The sequence below is a fragment of the Rattus norvegicus genome, chromosome 7, assembly GCF_036323735.1.
Source record: "Rattus norvegicus strain BN/NHsdMcwi chromosome 7, GRCr8, whole genome shotgun sequence".
NCBI lineage: Eukaryota > Metazoa > Chordata > Mammalia > Rodentia > Muridae > Rattus > Rattus norvegicus.
In genome coordinates this window covers 92,631,881-92,654,280 of record NC_086025.1, presented here as the reverse complement: position 1 = coordinate 92,654,280, position 22,400 = coordinate 92,631,881, and the positions used below count along the sequence as shown (strand labels likewise).

The 22,400-nt window shown below is 45.3% G+C and overlaps 1 long non-coding RNA gene across 1 annotated transcript; it reads left to right on the top strand.

The window, feature by feature from the left end:
• The first annotated feature begins 4,780 nt into the window (after nucleotides 1–4,780).
• LOC134479915 (uncharacterized) lies at nucleotides 4,781–21,968 on the top strand. The gene is made up of 3 exons (XR_010053813.1): nucleotides 4,781–17,011; nucleotides 19,421–19,583; nucleotides 20,340–21,968. It is a non-coding gene; the product is annotated as an uncharacterized LOC134479915 (long non-coding RNA).
• The last annotated feature ends 432 nt before the right edge of the window (nucleotides 21,969–22,400 follow it).

Sequence of the window (22,400 nt, the reverse complement as noted above, 5' to 3'; positions counted from 1 at the left end):
GTTAAGCTATGCAATATTCTTTTTTTTTCTTTATTAACTTGAATATTTCTTATTTACATTTCAAATGTTATTCCCTTTCCCGGTTTCCAGGCCAACATCTCCCTAACCCTTCCTCTCCCCTTCTATATGGGTGTTCCCCTCCCCATCCGCCCCCCATTACCACCCTCCCCCCATCAATCACATTCATTGGGGGTTCAGTCTTAGCAGGACCCAGGGCTTCCCCTTCCACTGGTGCTCTTACTAGGATATTCATTGCTACCTATGAGGTCAGAGTTCAGGGTCAGTCCATGTATAGTCTTTAGGTAGTGGCTCAGTCCCTGGAAGCTCTGGTTGCTTGGCATTGTTGTACATATGGGGTCTCGAGCCCCTTCAAGCTCTTCCAGTTCTTTCTCTGATTCCTTCAACAGGGGTCCCGTTCTCAGTTCAGTGGTTTGCTGCTGGCATTCGCCTCTGTATTTGCTGTATTCTGGCTGTGTCTCTCAGGAGAGATCTACATCTGCTAACTGTCAGCCTGCACTTCTTTGCTTCATCCATCTTGTCTAATTGGGTGGCTATATATGTATGGGCCACATGTGGGGCAGGTTCTGAATGGGTGTTCCTTCTGCCTCTGTTTTAATCTTGCTATGCAATATTCTTAACTATTGAATAATGTATGTAACTTTGGCTAATCTGTCATACAGCCTTTTCTCTATATGAATCTCTACATTTCTTAAAAATGTGTAATCTTACTGGTTCTTGTTGTGTTTATTTATTTATGCTTAAATTAACCAGAGTGAGAGCATTTAAGCCACAGGTGTTGACAAATGTTATAAACAGGGGATTTATTTGATCCTCGTTTTATTAATATATTTCTCAGCTTAAGAAGCAGAATAAACGGGGCTGGGGATTTAGCTCAGTGGTAGAGCGCTTACCTAGGAAGCGCAAGGCCCTGGGTTCGGTCCCCAGCTCCGAAAAAAAGAACAAAAAAAAAAAAAAAAAAAAGAAGCAGAATAAACATCCCCGTGTCCTGGAGTTGTTTCATATCACATCACCCTTCTTAGCAGTTGGCTGGTGCTTCACCAGCTAGTAGAACAGTCAGAATTCTGAAGCTGTGTGCTCAGTTCCCAGAGGCTTCACCACTGTTGAAGAAATGCCTTGATGCCCACCACTTTAAGGCTTGGAGAAGGATACTAAACAAGGATGATTTTAGGACTAGATGTGCCTAATTCATTGACTGAGGGCCTCCCAGGATCAAGATCATGTTATGGATGTGGTCCAACACAAATAGCAAGTTTACTTAAAATATTACATTTTATTGTCTTCGTAGTGCTTTCATTGCTTCAAAAAGAAACTGCATGTCCACTTCTTGTCTTCTGAGCATCCAGCAAATACTAAATTACTTTCTGCCTCTATGGATTTGCATATTATGGACATTTTAAAAATTGGAATAGTACAGTATGTGGTCCATTGTGACAAGCATCTCTTTCACTGAGCTTTTTTTTCAAGGTTCATTCATGCTTCCTTCATTCATACAATACTTCCTTTTTATGGCTCAATAAAATTCCTTGGATGGATATACCACATTTTGTTTAGCCACTCACCCACCAGAGAGCACTGAGTTACCTCTAGTCTTTACTATGCTTCAAGTTCTGTGAACATTCAAGCGTAAGTTGATTGACAGCACGTGTCAGTGTTTTAGGCATATACTTGTCCTTGAGAACCCAGTGCCTACCTGAGATATAAAAATTCTAAACTACTAAAAATTTGGATTTCATAAATAATGTGAGATACCTCCGGTGGTGGTTTGACTAAGACTGGCCTCCACAGGCTCATACATTTGAATGGTTAATCATCAAGGAGTGGCAATACAAGAGGGATCAGGAAGTGTGGCCTTGTTAGGGGAAATATGTCACTAGGGGGTGCCTTGAGCTTTCAAGAACCCAAGCCACACTCAGTGGTTGTCTCTTCCTGTGGCCAGCAGATCCGGGTGTAAAACTCTCAGGTACTCCTGCACCCTGTCTACCTGCTGCCACTTTCTTACCATGACGACAATGGACTAAATTTCTGAAACTGTAAGCCAGCCCCAATTAAATGCTTTATTTTATAAGAGTTTCTGTGGTCATGGTGTCTCTCTTCACAGCCACAGAACACTGATTAAGACAACTCCTCTCAAAAATATACTGCCAAAATCATGTCTGCCTTTCGTTATGGTTTGCTGACTGCCAGCCTGCCTCCAAGTTGCTCCAAAGGGACAAGGGATAGAGAAACAAAGAAGTACCTGCATAACTAAACATTTGGGTTACAAATTTTTGCATTACAAAACATTACATTACAAAAACAATAACAATGACAAAACGCAATACAAACAAAGCCATCCTCTGGCCTCCACATGACATTCTCTTGCCCCCAGACCAGCATATGAAAATGTATCATGTTGGGGCTGGAAGCATAGAACATTCCAGGGGCTCGGTGTTTGTCACATACGTATAAAGCCCTGGGCATAGTCCCAGCACAAAAGCAAACCAACAAGCAAAGGCTGAGTTAGGTATGACGTGAGACTACAGAAATTCTTCCATTTGGTTGGCTCATGAAGCCAGGATTAAAGAGCTGACTGAATTCCTACAAAGTTAGAGTTGAAAGGAGCGCCCTTCACTGTATGGTGGTGGCTCACGCCGTTAATCCCAGCCCTCAGGAGGCAGAGGGATCTTTGAGTTTGAGGCCAGCCTGGTCTTCAGAGAATGTTACAGGATGGCCAGGGCTACATAGAGAAATATTGTCTCTTAAAACAATTTAAAAAACAAAAAACAGGAGCACCTCAATGAGGGAAGACCCTGCTGGGAAAGCGAGGTGTAATAGAACCCTTGGGGTGACCCATGACTAGACACTAAGAACCAGAGTAGGAGAATCAAGGGGTAGGGAGGGGAAGGTGTGTGTGTGTGTGTGTGTGTGTGTGTGTGTGTGTGTGTGTGAGAGAGAGAGAGAGAGAGAGAGAGAGAGAGAGAGAGAGAGAAAGAGAGAGAGAGAAAGAGAATACCCATGATTGAACTATTAGTGGAAAAAGGAATCTAAATAAAAGGGATTATTAGAGAAACAATACTAACGGTCATTCGGAACATTTCACATTTAACTGTAAGACAGCCTGGTGCCAGTGGTCAGTGGACAGTGGCTTTTATGAAAGACAAAGACTAAATATATTGTACGGAGGGATAAAACAAATATATGAGCACATTTATTTATGCCTGATGAACTTAGAACATGATTGGAGTGGCCTACTCAAAGTGGCAGCAGAATTTTTTGAATGAAGTTTTTCTTGATTGGAACTTTTAAAAGCTATATAATATCTGTAGTTTTGTATGCGGATACAATGTATTTTGATCCTAACTGCTCCCCATATCCAGCTCCTCCTGGGTCCCTCCTACATCCTCCTCCCAACTTCATGTCTTTTACTTCTTACTTACATGATCCCTGAGCCGGGTTGGTTCTTCCCAGATGAGCATGGGCGTCTGTACGCCACCCATTAGAACATGGGGAATCTACCACAAGCTGAAGGAAACTGTCTCCCCCTCTCTCAATAGCCACCATATACCCAAAGCTCCCCAGTTGTGGGTGGAGCCTTGGGAGGCACTCGCCTATCCAATTTGGAGAGCTAACAACACAATAGAAATTTTTTAAAAAGATTTATTTATTTGTTATATATAAGTACACTGTAGCTGTCTTCAGATACACCAGAAGAGGGCATCGGATCTCTTTACAGATGGTTGTGAGCCACCATGTGGTTGCTGGGAATTGAACTCATGACCTCTGGAAGAGCAGTCGGGTGCTCTTAACCGCTGAGCCATCTCTCCAGCCCCAGAAATTTTTAAGTAGAGAAACTGGATTAATCAGGGGTTAAATTTAAGCCACAAGATAATGCATAATCTTCATACCAAACAATCATTTATTTTAAAGGGAACAAAAAAACTTCACTTCAAACTTCCTAGCACTGAAACAAACATGGAGGGAGGGGAGTATGTTCAGCCGTGAGCTTTTCAATGGCTGAGACAGATGTGTTTCCTAGTCTTTTGCACGGAGGTGAGAGGTTTAAGAAGTAAGACATAAGATGCTCTTCTCCACGTTTGTGTGGCCCCTTAAAGTTAGATACAGATCTGTGGTTTGTTCTTCCGGGTTAAAGGTGAGCCCAGCATCATAGAAGATTTCCAAGCGGAAGACTGAAGAACCACTGTGCACATCTCCATGCTCAGGGCCTGGGATGGCCAAGGAAAGAGAATGTGGACTCAAAGAAATGGTGAGGAGGATGTGCCTTGGGAAAACATCAGATATACGAGACAAGAAGAGATTTTGACAGAAAGACAGCCAGCAATAAAACCTCCAGTGGGACACTGACAGCAGAAGGCCCTGAGTCCCAGCAACTGAGGCAAAGCTGTAAGAGAGCATCAGTGAGCTTCACCGCTTTTTCCCAACGTCACTTAACAGAAAGTGATGCTGGATTTACTCCAATGTCACTATTTTTAAATTTTACTTTTTCAATTAACTTTGTGCTGTATTTGCACCAGTTTCTCCCTCTGCCTCTTCCTCCAAACCTGGCCTGCCCATTCCTTCTTCCTCTCAATTCATGGCATCTTCTTCTTTAATCTATAAGTAAATATACATAAACATCTAATAGAAGTATATTAATATAAATATTTAATAGAAATATATTAATATATTTCAATATTTGTTTCAATATATTTAGTATATATATATATATATATATATATATATATATATATATATATATATCTCACATATATGAACAGGTAAATATTTAAGACAACCTGCGGAGTCCATTCAGTGTTGCACATATATATGCTTAGGGCTGACCACGTGGGATTAGATCACCGATGAGGAGCCTCACCCTTGGAAGAGTAAGTCTCTCTCTCTCAACTGTCATTAATTTCCCGTAGCTCGGCATCGAGGCGGACGGCCCCGTGAGATCTCCCCCTTCTGCACCAGCCAGTTAGCCGGCGGTGTCACTGTTCAGGTCTTGTTTCGGCAGCCATATTGCGGGGATTTCACGGTGCAGGTTCCCTGTCGTGTGGAAGACACGATCTCACAGCATGTTTCCAGCTGAAAGACTATCCAGCTGGATAACCTAGGGCACAGGTAACCTTCAGTTCACCTACCTGTAAACTGGAGAGATGACACTGTCCCTCGTGTAATATTGAGGAGGCGACTGTATGGTGTCCTCAGGGCATGTGTGTGCGGGTCTGAGCCCTGAAGACCCGAAACTCACAAAGGTAACTTACACAGCTGCTTCGGCTCTCGGTAGTGGGATCTAACAGAAAGGAGTCACCCAATAGGTCGGCGCGATGGGATCTGACCGCTCCCTGTGGGATCTCACTGTAATACTCAGGTCCTTCTTCTTTGCAGGGATCCTCTGAGTTTTGGAATTCTGCCTCTCAGAGCTCGCCCTCTGGCTTCAAAACTACCTTCTTTTTTTTTTCTTCCAAATTTAACTTAATTTTTCATATAGCTGAGCATTTTGCCTCACATGTGTCTCTGCACTGAGCCCATGCCTGGTGCCTACCAATGCCAAAAGAGTGGTTAAGAGCTCCTGGGATTGGAGTTACAGATTAATGTAGTTGTGAGCTATCACATGGGTGCTGGGACTTGAACCTCACTCCTCTGGAAGGGCAACCAGTGCTCTTAACTGCTGAGCCCTGGATGCCATATTTTTACAATTAGTAACCACACGTGTCACTTCCTAAGTTTAGAATCCTGTGTGTTTTGACCTCCAACGGCCATGAGAATATGATCAGGAATATCTTTAACCCTACCACAGCTCATGTCTTCTTGGGAATCACCCAAAGCATCCTTCCCTTTGCCCTTTTCTGAGTTGACCAGAGTTGTCTCGGTCATTCATTCACTTGTCATTCTTTATAGAGACTCATGGATCCAGCCCGTGTCTTCAAGGTCACCTGAGGTAATCCTCCACTGACTGCAGTCATCGGCTGAATAACATTCCAGCTCCTATTTGCAAAGCACCAGCAATGGATAATTCATCAGCCCCAAGATAGCACATTCCATTATTGCCTGTTAGGGAGCTCTTTCTTTATTAGCTTTGAAGTGAATTCCCTGTAATTTCTCTCACTGGCAGTGGACTAGCAAGAGATGGAGATGTCTCTTGGAGTCTCAGCAAGATGAAATAGTTTATCACTGAGGATGTTTGGAGTTTCCAGTGCACAGCGCTAATTTACACATATCCATTCTGTGACTTTTATCATCATTTTGGAGTTCTCCACAGAGAACACATTTCATTGTTGTCTATGCCTGGGAGGGCCTACTCCATCAGTCCTGACTTCTGGGATCACATAGGTCTCTCGAGACAGCCCTTTCCCTATGGAAGGGCAGCCAGGGGGGCCCTAGACACCCCTGATTTACCTGGTCTTTCCTAAACCACCCTCATCACGCTGATTAGCTTTCCCTGAAGAGATGTGTGTCAGTTGACATATGCATCATTTATAATGCTTTCAAGTTGGCCTGTCATGGAAAATCAACTCAAAGGGGCTTAAATGATGAAGGGATTTACTGAGGCTGGCCAGCTTAAGGCAAAGCTTTCTTCCTCACACTCCGGATAGTACTGGGGAGACGTCCCTCCTTGTGATTTTCTCCACTTCTTTTCTTAGTTTATCCTCAGAATGACTTCATTTTGGGAAGCAGGATGGTGGCCGGCCTCCGGGTGCTCCTACTCTTTAATTTCCCTCTGAGGAAAAGAGGATATTTGCTCCTCAGTGTCTTAGTCACTGTTCTATTGCTGTGAAGAGACATCATGACCGCGGCCGTGGCAACTCTTTTAAAGGAATGCATTTAATTGGGGTTTGTTTGCAGTTTCTGAGTTTTACTCCATTATCCTCATGATGGGAAGCATGGTGTCAAGCAGGCAGACATGGTGCGGAGAAGGAGCTGAGAGCTCTGCATCTGCATCCGCAGGGGCAGGGAGAAAGAGACTGTGGCTTGGAAAGGGCTTTTTGAAATCTCAAAGCCCCACCCCTACCCCAATCTCCATGACACACTTGCTCCAACAAGGTTGCACCTCCTAATACCTCCTAATCCTTTCAAATAATGCTACTCCTTGGTGACCAAGAATTCAAAGGTATGAGCCCGTGGGAGCCATTCTCATCACACCACACTCAGCCAAGAGCAACAAGAATGCAAAGTCCTACTCCTTAGTTAGTGTCTCTTAGGTCACAAGCCCAAGATGTCCATCTTCCTTTGCTGGGAAGATACAATGGAGACTGAAAGCTATTTCTTTTTTGCTGTAGCTGATGAAACAAAACATCACAAACAAGATGGCTTGATCAGCAAAAGGTTATAGCATGACATATCTGGAGGGTAGAAATCTACGACCAGTGTCAGCAGGGTTGTCCCTCCTGCAGGGTGTGGGGAGAATTGTTCTAGGCACTCCTTCTCACCGTGTTGACAGCCAGATAGCTGTCTCTCCTTATAATACTCCACATGTTCTTCCCGCTGTGTGCATCTCTTTTTCTTTTCCTAGCTTTCTTTTATTGGGACACTGTTGTTTGTATTGGATCAGGGACCAACACTACCCCACCATCACTTCATCTTAAGTCTGCCCATAACCATCTTGTTTGAAAATAAGGTTGCATCCTGCAGTGCCCATGTGCTGTGGGACATCAGTGTTCTAATTGGTTAGTACATGGTGTTTATAAAAGATCCTGAGGGTTAGGATTCTCACTTATTCCTTTGCAGGGAGTCGTAATGCAACTATAGCAGAACACTGCATCAGCCATCACATAATCTATTATAAAGTTTGGACCCTGCAACTGAGCACAGTCCATGGGTATGTTTGACTTGTATAGTGAAGAGTAGACTAGATTCGAATTCCTCTCCAGACAAGCTTATGCCACCAGGGTGGGACAGCCCTGAGCACTATAAGCTTCTCAGAAGCCACTCAGTACAATGACAAAAATGCCTATATGGGGAAGTCACTATATTGGAAGCCTTAGAAAGTCAGCAGCGGGAAGACCAATCATTAACATCCCCAAAGCCCTATTTATGAGCAAGACCTTGGCTGGAGAGGTGGCTCAGTGGGTAAGACACTTGCTTCGAAAGTAAGAGGACCTGAGTTCAAATCCCCAGGACTTACATTAGAAAAAGAAAGTTCCACTGCCAGAGTACTGTAACCCATGTCCTGGGGAGCAGAAACAGGCAGACATGAGGAGCTCACTGGCCAGCCACCAGATGCTAAGTTGTGAGCATTGGGTTCAGCGAGACACCGTGTCTCCAAACATAAGATGGACGGAGGCTGGGGAGATGGCTCAGAAGGTAACTATGGCTGACCTCCTGAGTTAGAGCCCTCATAGCCATACCGGAAAGGAGAGAAACAATTCTTGAAAATTGTTCTTTGACCCCACTTGTGGCTTAGCAACCACATCTACCCTCCTCCCCACACCCTCCTCCTCCCACACCCACATAAAAGAAATAAATAAAAATGTGGTTTAAAAAAATAGCATAATGAGGTGAAAAGCAATCAAGGAAGACACTTGATTCCTTCCTCTGGTCTTCCCATGAACCCACGCCTGTACATACATGTGCACATAACACATGCATGCACACACACACACACACACACACGAGATAGACAAGTAGTTAAAGTTTGGCCTTTTAGAGTAAGAAGAGTATCTGGAAAACAGAGGTATTTCCCTCACCCATGCTGTGTTTACAGAGGTTTCCAAGTGCTTGTGATGCTCCGTGGCACACGTGAGGAATGGCTCTCACTACCACCCTTCACTGCCTTTCACATTCCTGTGACTTCCAGACACTAACCCTGCTTCTAGTACACACGCCCCCTTTGTCTTTCACGGCCTAGACCAAATGTCTCCCCTGTGCTCGCTCTGCCTTCCTGGGCCTTTGGATGCTCAGTGGGCCTTTCAATGGACCGAAATCATCTCAGCCTCCTCCCACAGGCCAACCTGAGTTGGGGCTGTCTCAGGGGGTTCTAGGATGTAGCAAGACAGCAGTTAAGAGCAGACCATCAAAAGCTCTGCACAGCCACTAATGGAGACCAGAAGGGAATGGGTTCCATATAGATGCCTGTTGTGTAATATACTGTGACAGTGCCAGGTGCCAGAGAAGATAGGACCCACATCAGTCCTTACACATTGCTGGTAGGATGTGTACTGTACAACCCATTTGAAAATAGTCTGGAGTTACCTTACAAAATTGAGTGTTTTTTAACTACTGTTCCTCAGTGGGTTAGGCTAAATCATTCAACAAGCCAATCATACATTACTTTCCTTATTGCTGTGATATAACACCTGTTACACACATCTTGAGGAGGGAAAGGTTTGCTGTGGCTCACAGTTTGAAGGTACAGCCCACCATGGTGGGAGAGGCATGGTGAGAACTCCGTATTGACATGATTTCAGTCAAGCACAGAAATATGGATGTTAGTGCTTTGCGCGTTTCCTCTTCAGTTAGAGACCCCAATCCATGTCATGATGTCACCCATGTTCAGAGTGGGTCTCCCCTCCTCACTTAGTCTTCTCTGGAAGCACCGTCAAAGACAGGCCCAAAGTTGCATCTCCACGGTGATTGTAAGTCAAGTGAAGGTGACAATGAAGACTGGTCGTCGCACATACTTAGCATCTGTGATATGCCATGCTCCCGGATAGTATCTAGGAATAAAAACAGGGACAGAAACGTACCCCTGCCTTATAGTCTAGCAGGAAAGACTGACATACATTTCATCAATGAGATGCAAATGAGTCTGTGAATTCTACCATGGTCTCAGACCTGGTCTCTTGGGGGAGGACAGTGCAGGAGCTCCAATGATGGATGGGAGGTAATCCGGGTTTGCAAACTGCATGAACTTGAGCAAGTTCTAGTCTTTGAGGACTTCTTATTTTAAAAAGATGCCATGGGGGCCTGGCCAGACGGCTCAGCTAGTAAAGGTATTTGTTGCCAAGCCTGACAATCTGGATTTGATTGCCAGAACCTTCATGATACTGGCTCCTGAAAGTTGCTCTCTGTCTTCTATACTACACACACACACACACACACACACACACACACACACACACACACAACACGATACATAGATAGATAGATAGATAGATAGATAGATAGATAGATAGATAGATAGATAAAGTTTTCAAGTGAAAATTAAGCACAGATTAAAACCTGGCACAAGTATACAGGAAGCACCAGGGACTAAATAAAGGTAGGCAAAGACACAAGACTGCTGAGTCAGTGATAAACCAGAGCATTGCAATTCAGAGCACAGCCCAAAAGATGACAATGGCTACAGAGCCCAACACTGCACTCTGTTGCTCATTTGTCAATGCTTCCTGACATTCTAAGAGGCAGAGTGAGTCTGCCACCATGACTTACTGTATCTGCATTGGGGCAAGAATTTGAACCCAGACCTTCTGTTCCAGAGACGGTTCTAGAACAGTCTATTCTGCAATGCTTTGGGGGAGCAAATATGAGGGGATCTGAGGGAGACAGATTGTAAAGCCATTAGATCAGATGCTAATGACCAATAAGGGTGGAATCTGAAGCAGGCAGAGGGAGGAACTGAAGAAACTTCCTCACAAAGCCCAGAAGCAGAGGGCTGGTACTCCATTTCACCTGCATTGGAGTCCCCAAGGTTAGGCCCACCAAGGAGGATGCAGCCAGATAAGGCATCATCAATATTAACGAGTGCCAGTCCCTCTGCTCAACCCTCGTTTGTTATCTTTTTTATCTTGCACAGCACCTTGTGAGAGGGAGTGTCCCCACCTCACAGTTGTTCAAACACGTCCATAAGATTAAGTCATTGGACCTGGGTCACAGAGGCAGAGGCAATGCCAGGACATGTCTTCATGCAACCCCGCCCCCAGATTTTGTTGTCTTTCACTCTTGCTGATCACCTGTCTCTAGCTTCTGTCCTTTCCTGAGGCTAATACCCTGCACTCAAGGTCATCTGGGATTTGTCTTTGGACCACTGGAGCTATTGTTGCACCCACAGAGAATGTAGGTCTTGAGGAACCCTTTGTCACATCTAGGTGGTAGGAGCACGAGAGCCCTGATCATCATGGCGAGACAGACTCCGGAGGCATGGTTACACACACGGTTACATACAGAACGCCCTGTGGTAGCTACGGCTAGGACTTGGTGGTAATTACTCCACCACACCAAAGGATAGACCCATCTTTATTCATTCAAGCTCAGTGTTCTCCGATATTAGCTTCTTCTCCACTCCTGTCCTGCTTCTCCTCTCCCATTCTGCTTCCCCACTCCCATCCTGCTCTTCTCCTGGAACAACTATGTTCATAAGTTGTCTTCTCAGGATCTGTTTTCAGAACCCTAACTCAAGACATCCTTAGCCTCTTAACCACCTCCTCTACTCCCATCCAACTCCCTACTCCCACCCCACCCTCAGTATCATCTTTCTCCTATTCATACCTACTTGCTGCCTCACACTCTCTGGGGACCAGAAGCCAGTTGCTACCCCTACTCCTCTCACATGGCCTAGGTCTTCCCCGGGGTTTCCCTTCCGTACACTCCTGAGCACACATTCCAGATGAGGCCCCACCTCCACAGAGGGTATAGACTGACTACTTAGGTTTTACTTTCCCAAACTTGAGCAAGCATGACCCACCTCCCAGGGCGTGGGACAATGGGGCTGTAGTCAGAGAGAGTTTCCAGGCCCTGTTCAGACTTGTGCTGGTGCTGAGGCAGGTACTTGAGGGATCAGCCCTGGGTGTCTGGAGGGGAGAACCAGACAGACTACCCCAGGGAAGGATGCCAAACCTGTAAGTAAAGGTCCTTTGTAAAAAGAACAGGCCTTGGACTAACAAGTTTCTTGAGGGATATGTAACACGAAGTTAGACACATCCACCTAAGGCACATTGAGTTGAATTTTCTTCCTCCACTTGGTGTTACCTCACAAGGGAAAAATGCTAGGTGGTCCAGGGAAACCTTTGGAAGATGCTGACTGTGCTATCCCCCTGTCTAGGTCCATATGAACTGGAGATTAATGACTCCTGTTACTACTGTCTACCACTTACATATAGCTTCCTAACCGACCTACATTCAACTTAAGAGGAAAGGGTGGGGAAGGGATAACTCAGCCCAGGAATGGCAGGGTGGTCCTGGTCCCTCTCTTGGAATCGGTCTCCTTATCTGTAAAAGGGACATCATTCCTCTCTGTCCCTCTCTGTTCCTCTCTGTCCCTCTGTCTCTGTCTCTGTCTCTGTCTCTGTCTCTCTCTCTCTCTCTCTCTCTCACACACACACACACACACACACACACACACACACACACACACACACACTGCCCTTCAAGTTCTTACACTTTTCAAAACTTCTCTATGATTCTATTTATCATTTTCCCAGCAGTCTTCTACCTCCTTCCCAAACCCCTCCTCTGAAACATGAAGAGCCTTCCTGGCTGTCCACTCTCAGTTCACTCCCTCATGTCGCCTGGTTATGTCTACTTATCTCTTAGGGCTCAACTCAGGCTTCAGTTTCCCAAGGAAGCTTTTCTGATCTTTTCCAGCCCCTTCTCTGGGCTCCCACATCACCTTATATTCTTGGTCATGCATCATTTCATATGTATTCTGGTCTTTATGCCTGGGCTAGAGCTTCAATAGCATGGCCGTATTTTATCCCTGAACTCTAAGACCTACCATAACATCTTTGATGTAGCAAGCACTCAGTAAATGTTTGTTGAACAGACACCCAAACAGAAGGAAAGTGTCAGAACAAAGGAGATAGCAGATAGGAGGGGAAACTGCAAATTGTCATTACACTTATGAATGGTTTTTCTCTGGATAGATATATTTTTGCATGCCTCTGGAGACTATCTTGAGATGAGGAGGCCAGCCCACTTGTAGCATCTTTTTCTGGGGTGGGATTCTGGATTATATAAAAAAGCATAATGTGAGCAGAACACAAGCCTTCATCCATACCTGCTCCTTGCCTATGGGTGTGACGTATCCAGCTGCCTCAGGCTCCTGCTGAGCTGACTTCCCTGACATGATGAACTTTGACCTTAAACTATGAGCAGAACTAAACCCTTTTATTGTGGGACTTTCTTAGACTCACCAGTTGTATTAATAAAACTCTGATCTATCTGTTCCCCTCCGTGTCCCTTGAATCCACTATCTGCTTTCTTCTCCTAGCGTTTCTGCTCCCTACTTCCTGCACAGCTATTGGTCATCAGCTCTTTCTTATGGCCGATCAGCAATGAGACAGCCTCTGATATAATTCTAAATTGCCTCTAGGTATAGAGGATCTTCACATATCTGAGCAATGAGGAAGGATAAGTATTCACAAATATAAGGTCTGTGGTGGGCAGAAGAAATGACAACAGCAAGATCCTGCCAGCATTCAACTCTCTGCCTTACAGAATTAACAACTGGAAATAGAGAGACACACCTTCACACAGTGTAAAAAAAAGTTACCCCAACACCTCTCTCTCTTGAGCTGTTTTTTTTTGTTGTTGTTGTTGTTTTTTTGTTTTGTTTTGTTTTGTTTTGTTTTTGTTTTTTCGGAGCTGGGGACCAAACCCAGGGCCTCGCGCTTGCTAGGCAAGCGCTCTACCGCTGAGCTAAATCCCCAACCCACCTCTTGAGCTGTTTTTATAGGAGTCTTTTATCCAACAACAGAAAAAGCATCTAAGGCATTGACACATCACATGTTATCGATGGGATTACAGTAACAGTTGCTAAGCCTTGGCAAAGAGATTTGCTGAACATCAGATGCTAATCAAACAATCAGAAATTCCTTGTGCACATGCAGCTGTATTCTTTCTAAATTCACCCTGTGTCCAGAATCTCACTCTAGACTCCACTCAGTAGCTCAGGCCTTGCGATCAAAAATCCAGACAAGGCACACAGAGTATGGTGAGGAAGGTGGGGATAGTGTGTCACAGAGGAAAGTAGGGTGGCCTCAGGGAATGGTGTTGACAATGTCAGGGGAACCACTGAAGAGGAAAAGACTCTCGGATTGAGAGTGGACAGTGTCTAGAGAGACTATTGTGCCATCTTATTTTAGGCAGACTTTATACTACTTAAGTTGTTTTGCTTTGTTTTAAGGAAACAACTTCCTCAGGGGTGTTTTCTCATCTAGGTGACAGACAGATTCATTTGGATTTATTCTTATGGAGGGAACAATGGAAGGTCTTCGTCCTTTACCAGAAATCCTTCAGCCATGTATAGTATATTCTGATATTTTGAGCAGTTGAAAAAGTCATGTTGACAAGGTCATGGATCTACCTAGGGCCAGAGATGTGAATCATGTCCCATTCTTTTGACCAATAATCAAAGTCCTAATTTTACAAGCTGATGATTATGAGGGAAGGGGCCTTCAAGGCTGCTCATTTCTGACCAGCCATCTAACAATACCACAAATGGCAGGAAATCATTAAAACTCCTGAGCCCAAGGTGACTGTTTTATGAATAACCAGTCCAGGAGTCAGGGGTGCTGACACGGAGAACAAATATCACACCTGAGCCTGTCATATGCTTGTCTCAGCCATTTTCATTTTCATTTCCATTGGTACTGATGTTCACATTGCGGTCCTGACATTCACAGTACATGTTCATCTAAAAATCAGTTAGATAGATAGATACAATACACAGATGATAGAGAGATGATAGATATGATAGATAGATACATAGATAGATGATAGATAGATAGATAGATAGATAGATAGATAGATAGATAGATAGATAGATAGACAGACAGACAGACAGATAGATAGATCGGCCCCACTATTACTCTTTGCTCTTTTCTTAAGTGAGGGGGTATCAAAGGCTAAACCCATGTTTTCCCTTTGCGGGTGAGATGGCGGCAAATGGGTGGGAATTGAGAACAGTGTGGAAGATAAGGGTTGAAGCCAAGCTCTCTATCCCACCCCTGCAAAAAGACAGCCGGCCAAGCAGGACAGCCACCTCTCCTAGCCTGTTTCTATCTTCTAAGTCATGTCTACTCCCTTATTAACAAGGCCCCAGCACAATGCTAGACAACCCCCCCACCTCTTCTAGCCCCTCTCCTTCAGATGCCTATACATTGTCCAGGACTGCAGGACCAGACCCTGGCCTCCCTGTCTCTTTCCTCTTTCCCTTTCATCCCTAATTCTTTTTTTCCTTAATAAGATTTTTACCTTAATTTGTGTAAAGGTTAATGCTGTCTTCTGAAGATTATAGATTATAATTATAAAAATGACAGATGAAATCCTCCCTCCCTTGAAATCTCTCAGACCTTCAGGCCTTCTGTGTGACCCTCCCAGAGATTGGTGATTGGTGATTGGTGTGTGTGTGTGTGTGTGTGTGTGTGTGTGTGTGTGTGTGTGTGTGTGTGCATGAGCGCTCGTGCTCATGTGTGTTTGATGGGAGGCACAGGTGTAGATCCCAGAGGTCAACATCCAGTTCTTCATTGCCATTCACTTGATGCGGTTTTGTTGCTGGTTTGGATTGGGTTTTGGTTTGGTTGTTTCGTTTTATTTTTATGGAGTCTCTCCCCAGCCTGAACTTGCTGAGTAGGCTATGCTGCATGGCCAGAGAACTCCAGGAATCTGCCTGACTCCACTTCACCAGAGCTGAGATCACAAACACGTGTTGCTAAGTATTTCTATCTTTTTATTGAATTTCTATATTTAGTATATTTTAGCACCACAGTGCTCCTGTGGAGGAGGTCAGAGGACAACCTGAAGGAGTCAGTTTTCTCTACCATGTGGATCCCAGACATGAAACTCAGGTGGTTTGACTTGATGGCAGTGCCTTTACCTGCGGAACCACCTCTCTCGATCGCCCGCATCCAGCCTTTTGTGTAAGTTCTGAGGGGTCAGACTCAGGTCTCACGCCTGTACAGGAAGCACTTTACCGACTAAGTATCCTAGTTTGCTTCCCATGGCTATGATCAAACACTCCAGCCAAAAGCAAGGTGGGGCGAAGTGGTTTGATTCGGCTTAAATTTCCACATCACAGTCCATCACTGAGGGAATGTAGGAACCCAAGCGAGAGCAAAGACAAGAACTACAGAGGAATGCTACTGAACTGGCTTGTTTTCATGGCTTAATCGGCTTGCCTTCTTGTACACTTCACGAGGAAGGGCCCAGGGATAGCACCTCCCACCGTGAGCTGGACCCTCCCACATCAGTCATTCATCACAAGAATACCCTTGCAGACTTGTCCGCAGGCCAGTCCGATAAAGGCGGCCCCTCAATTGAGTTTCCACCTTCTTCCCAGATGACTCTAGTTGTGTCAGAATGACAAAAAACTAACCAGCCCACTGAGCTATCTCTGCAGAAGCCCTCTCACTGAGATAATTTTAATATATACACTTCATATTTCCATGCTCATCTGCTTACAAATTCCCACCCTCGGTATTCTCTGGGAACCTTATACCACAGAGCGCAGCAGACAGTGTTCTGCTCCTCAGTTCTCTCCGTGAACAATACGTCTCAGAGATCTCTCCACATCCAAGCATGGAGAATCTCCTTTATGATTTTCACAGCTATAGTCTTCTAGTCTACGGAACTTGCTCTGCCAGTCTGACACAGGTGGCTGTTCATAACAGGTACTATAAATAATGAACAGCTGTAAATAGAGGGAATTTCCCAAGCACGAACTGTAATTGGACTAACAACTGCCAAATTGTCCGTTACAAAAATTATACTAAGGTACCCTCTGGCCAAACATATAAAAGGTATGTTTCAGAATTTTAAAAATTAGAACCATACCTACACATATATCCTTTCGTTGACCTACTATGTGCCAAGCATATTCGACTTATCTCGTCCGATGGAACCCTTTCAGTTGTAATGGCTCTGACCCTCATAATGGAAATCCAAGATTCATTGTTGATGGCAGAAAATAAAAAAACATTTTCTCCTTCTATAGTCCCTGCTTGTCTTTGTCTTTCATCGGGAAGCCAAGAAACAGATGTGCCACTGGTCGTAGCTTGGTCATAAACACTGTTGAGGATGTGCACAACCCTGGGTGTGATCCTTGGCACTGTGTAAACAAAGGCAGCCTGTCCTGGTAAGCGCTTGTTCTGATAAACACTGTGCTATATATACAGAGCACTTCATTCTGCCAGACACATCACCCTGACAAATCCTCACATGTCCCATGACACGGGCTCTGTTATCGCCTTCCATTTTCAGGAATGAGAAAATCTAAGGCTGGGGTGCTAAGTGCCTCTGGGTCAAGGTTACCCAAAGCGTAGCCAACTGTCTCAGACTTGATCCCAAGCTGGCTTCAGCACCCACCCTTTTCCTACCCGCATGAAGGTCATAGCCTAGATGTTTCCAGAACACAAAAACCTTGGCAATCATCTTTAAACATTAAATTTATGACTGAGGAAAATGGAGAGCCAGAAGAGGGGGGAAAGACGTGTTTAGTGACTGCCCTGGACAGATCCCCTTCTCCCGATCCCCAGACAGTACCCTTTCATTCATACCTTGCTGTAGTTTACATTTATGTGCCTGGGACAGCCTCGGCCCTGACTGTGAAAGAAGTGTGACATCTGTCCTGTCCCAGACAGTGGTACAACAACAAAGGTGGCAGGCACAACTCACGACTCAGAACAGCATTTCCCCAGGGGTCCTGTTGTCTACCTGGTCGGTTCTAGCCAAGGCTCAGAGAGCCTGGGTTTTTGAGTTATCTTTCCTTTGTACTTCCTGCCACTTGTATCATGACAACTGAAGCTCGCATGACACCCACATTGCTGGACCCACACCTGCTGGGTGCCAGTCATTATGATTATAGTCACTGCTGGGCTGGAGAGATGGCTCAGCCGTTAAAGGCTAGGCTCACAACCAAATATATATAGTCACTGCTGCACATACTCTCACCACTGCTAGCAGTTCAGGGAGGGTAAGTGACTTGTTGGATGGGATAGTCAGTCAGTGAATGGCAGAGCTAAGTTCCCAACCTAAATATTTTTACGATTAGGTTGATCCATGACATTTTAGGAGCAGGATGGCACAGTGAGCAGTTAAGAGGTCATCTTTGAAGCCATAAGAACTGATCCTCCCACTTATTTGATGAACATGAAAAAATTCTACCTTTCAAAAGCTTAGAGATTTCCTGTAACTAAGGACATATTTACACGTGTGCTTATGACAGCATTGGTTACAAGAGCGCAAAGACGAAGTTCCCCGGTGGCCATTTGCAGAGGCACAGAGGGACAAAGTGTCCTTTACACACTTTGTTACGGTTCAGATACATGTTCCCTAACAAGGACAGTGTGCTGAAAGTCAGTCACCAGCTGGTGGCACTGTTTTCGAAGGTTCTGGGAGGTGCCTGGCTGGGAGAAATAAGTCATTAAGAGCTGAGTTTGGGGGCTACATCTCGTCCCAGATTAATATCTATCTCTACCTCTATCCTTATCCACGCCCCACGCCCCCGTGTCCTCCTGATTGCCATGTGCTAGCTTCTGCCAACATTGCATTCTGCCATTTTCCAAATCTAGAATCAACGGAGCCAAGGGCTACAGTCTGAAACTCCCTCCCTCCTGTTGTTAATGTGGGACAGTTCATCACACCCGACACAAAAGCAGATGCACCATTCAAGGAACGACTCCATGGCTAAAACCAAAGTGAAAGGAGGACAGACTTTGAGAACATCACACTGAGTGAAACCAGATATTCACCAGATATTCACTCACACACACACACACACAAACACACACACACACACACACACACACACACACACACGACAGACATTACTAAGCCCATCTATGTAAGGTCCCTAGAGCAGTCAACCTCACTGAGACAGAGAGCAGGATGGTGGCTGTGAGGAGTGAGTAGGGCTGTGGGAGTTATCACCTGGCTATGGAGGTCTAGTTTGGAAGGACAAAGGGGGAACCGTGTAAATGTTATAAAGGTGGTCACCAACAGTGAGAACGGCTTTAATGCCACAGGCATCTGAAAGTGATTAAAAAGGCAAGTTTGATGGTAGCTAAATCATATCAAAATTGTTTTTAGAAGAAAAAAGTTATGTTCGTTTTGAAGAGCTATAAAAAATTAAGAGACAATGTTCATCGGGGCTTAACCCTCAGAGGACACATGCACGAGCTGAAGCCAGGTTCCTGCCATCAGTAACTGCTGGATCTGCGGAGAGATCCTGGAGTCATCTGTCTCCCAGGCAGGAGGGGAAAGGGTCTGTCTTCTTGCCTCCTTCATTGGGTATTTGTGAGCCACAAATGAGAGCCCATGTGTGAAAACGTTTATAAACTGTTAAAAAGGAAAAAGAAAACAGTGAAACTATTGATGGAGGTGTGACCTGCGCAGTTCTTTGCTAGTTGGGCCTTTCCTCTGTATTCTCTCCTTTTACACCTATATTTACCTCATCAACGAGTCTCTCCCCACTTTTCGCTCCTTTGGGTCTCTCTCCTCTTCACCTGTCTGTGGAGCCGCCAGTGAGAACTTTTCTTCCTTTCAGGTTTCTAGAACAGACACAGCACCCGCACCCTCCAGGGGGAGAGCCATTCATTTCTGCTGACACCAGCATGTTCTGAGAGACTTGAACATCCCTTCAGAAGACCCGAGAAAAGCAGTTCAACTCTGCGTTGTGGAGTGGAGTCCCCTTCCAGGCCTGTTCAGCCGTAAGTGTGTAACTAACTGTTCAGTGCCAGACAAGCACAGGCTCTTCGGGTTAGTGGTCACTGCCCTCTGGGGAAATTGAAGGAAGGGGGTGGGAGGTGGAGAGATGGCTCAGTGTTTAAGAGCACTGAGTGCTCTACCAGAAGTCCTGAGTTCAATTCCCACCAACCACATGGTGGCTCATAACCATCTGTAATAGAATCTGATGCCCTCTTCTGGTGTGCATGAAGATAGCTACAGTGAACTCATAAAATAAAGAAATCTTTGAAGGAAGGAGGGAAAATTCTAAGCCGAGGAGGGGGGAGAGGAAGAGGGACGGGAGGGGGAGGGGGAGGGGGAGGTGACTTTAGGATACGGGTATCAGATGGTTTTCATTACTCGTTTGAACTCCTATGGAGTTTCTCAGGCTTATTAGAGAATCTAATTCTGCAGTGTGAGCTGGAACAAAACGGGAATAAAACACCCGCCCTGTGGGAGTAGAATTGGCTGCTGAGTGGGCTGTAGAACATGTCTGTCCGCACAACAGACAGGAGCCCAGGGAGATGGACTAGCTGGCCCAAAGTCTCTGAGGGAGCCTCCAACCTGGAACCCTGGCATCAGAAGCCCCCAACTGAAGGAAAGGCTGGGTGCTGGGGCGACTGAAGGAGCAAACACAGGTTCTTCTGGGGAGCACGGTGGCTACCTCTTGAACCAAGCTTGCCCTTCCGACTCCAGATCAGAAATACCTCCTCTTAGTCATTCTTCCTTTTGACTCACAGTAACTCTGCAGCGTGTTCTAAAGAAGAAGGGAGTGCTGATAAGCCACGGAAAAGAGGAAGAGAATATGATGAGGTGGCATGAGGAGCTTTCTTACTCAACCAAGTATGAAGGAACATGCTTCGTCAGATTGTCACGGATTGACAAAGGACTTTCTCCTCAAGCGAGGAAAAGAAAATGGCTGCCACAGGGCTTCCCGCCTTTGTGCAGGGACCTCCGCGAACCTCCATAGCTGCAGAGTAATTGGGTTACTCATATAGGATGGGTGTTTTGAGGTAAGGCAGGAAGACGTTATATGATTGGTCAGAGCACATTCAGCACAAAGTCAGACTCATGGCCTCAGGCCAGGCTCCGACATCTTCCTGCCTGTTGCGGATGTCCTAAGTCCAGGAAGCCAGCAAGCCCGGGCTCAAAAAAAAGAGAAGACAGCTTTTGGCCACACCCAAGAGCAGTTTTTGGTCAAGCATTCCTGGCAACTTGCACCACCGCAACATGCCCACACCCTGATAGCTGATAGACAAGACGGTAGGTTCATTAAGGCTGGCTCAAGTGTGGTTTGGGGGCATACAGAGGGCTCCTTTCTAAAAATAGTTCACTCCCATTTCCTGCTGTAGAAGGCTTACTCCATTGGATTGGGGCTATATAGTCTCAATAGCTCTGATTTTAAAATTCAGGGCCACTATGTGTGGAATATACTCAGGCTCTACCCACTGTAGTACCCTGACTTGGCATTTATTTATAGCCTTCTCCAAATTCAAAAAAGGATTTAACATTATCTCATATTTATTTCTCACATAACGGGAAACAATCATTCTGGCAAATTCTGAGAGTTTCTAGGGAGAACTTGGACTCTGCCTTGGACATTTCACTTTTCTACACAAATACTCCAACAGCATCCTGACTCGTTGCACTTTAAAAGGAATCCAAACCTGGCATCGTTCCAGGCCCTGCCTGCTTAGGCCCTAGTCCTGCTCATCACTCTCAACACACACCATCTTGTTCTCTGCCTCCTTCTACCTCACCATGATGACTGTTAGTTATTTTGTGTTGCTGCGATAAAAATGCCACGGTGAAACTTGCAGAAGAATTTATTTCAGCTTATATTTTCAGAGAGGTAAGAGTCCACCATAGTGGCAGGAACAGGAAGCTGAGAGATCTCAATGAAACAAAAGAAGCAAAGACAGCAAACTGGTAACCTGGAGTTGTGAGCTTTCAAAGCCTAACCCCCATCTGATATAATTCCAACTGCAAAGCCACACACCCTAAATGTTCTACAACTTCCCAAACAGTTCCACCGATTGGGAACTGTAGAGGGCCGCAATAACACTCGCCACCGCTAGATGGCGCTGGCTTCCACTGCGCCCCACGTGAAAGGCCAGGATAGCCTCCGCCATTACAAGATGGCGCCAGCCTTTGCCGCCCCAGCTGACTCCCTTTCAGGAGGTTAACTGTGCACATGTACAAGAGTGCCTTCGTGCCAGGTCTTTGCCCACTCCGGGGCGTGCCTGATGAGATCATGGGTAAACAACCAATCAGGTGTGGATGCGCCGCGCTAAGGTGTATATAAGCGCACCATGTTGGCGTGCCGAGGCTTCCTCTTTAAGATTATAATAAAGTTTGGTCACAGTAAGGATTTCTATGTACCCGCGTGTTTCTTGCCGGCGAGAAGTCGCGCGTGGGACAGGGAACCAAATGTTCAAGTACATGAGTCTATGGGAGGCATTGCTCAGTCAAACCACACCATGCAAATACACTAAGCCCATTGCTTCTGCCGAGACTTCCCACAAGCCTCCCTTTCTGTGAGTAGAAATGCCCCTTCTCTCCTGGGTAATCTCCATCCTTCAGGGTTTGATTTGCAATGCCACCATGTGCCATCCTGACCAAGTTCTTTCTTGTATTTTGCAAAAATCTCTTCCTTCTTACAGACTGAATGTGTGTATGTGAACATGTGTGTGCATATACATATTTGTGCACATGTGTGCATATACATATGTGTGCACATGTGTGTGCATGTACATATGTGTGTATGTGTGTGCATGCATGCATGTGTTGATCCTCATTAT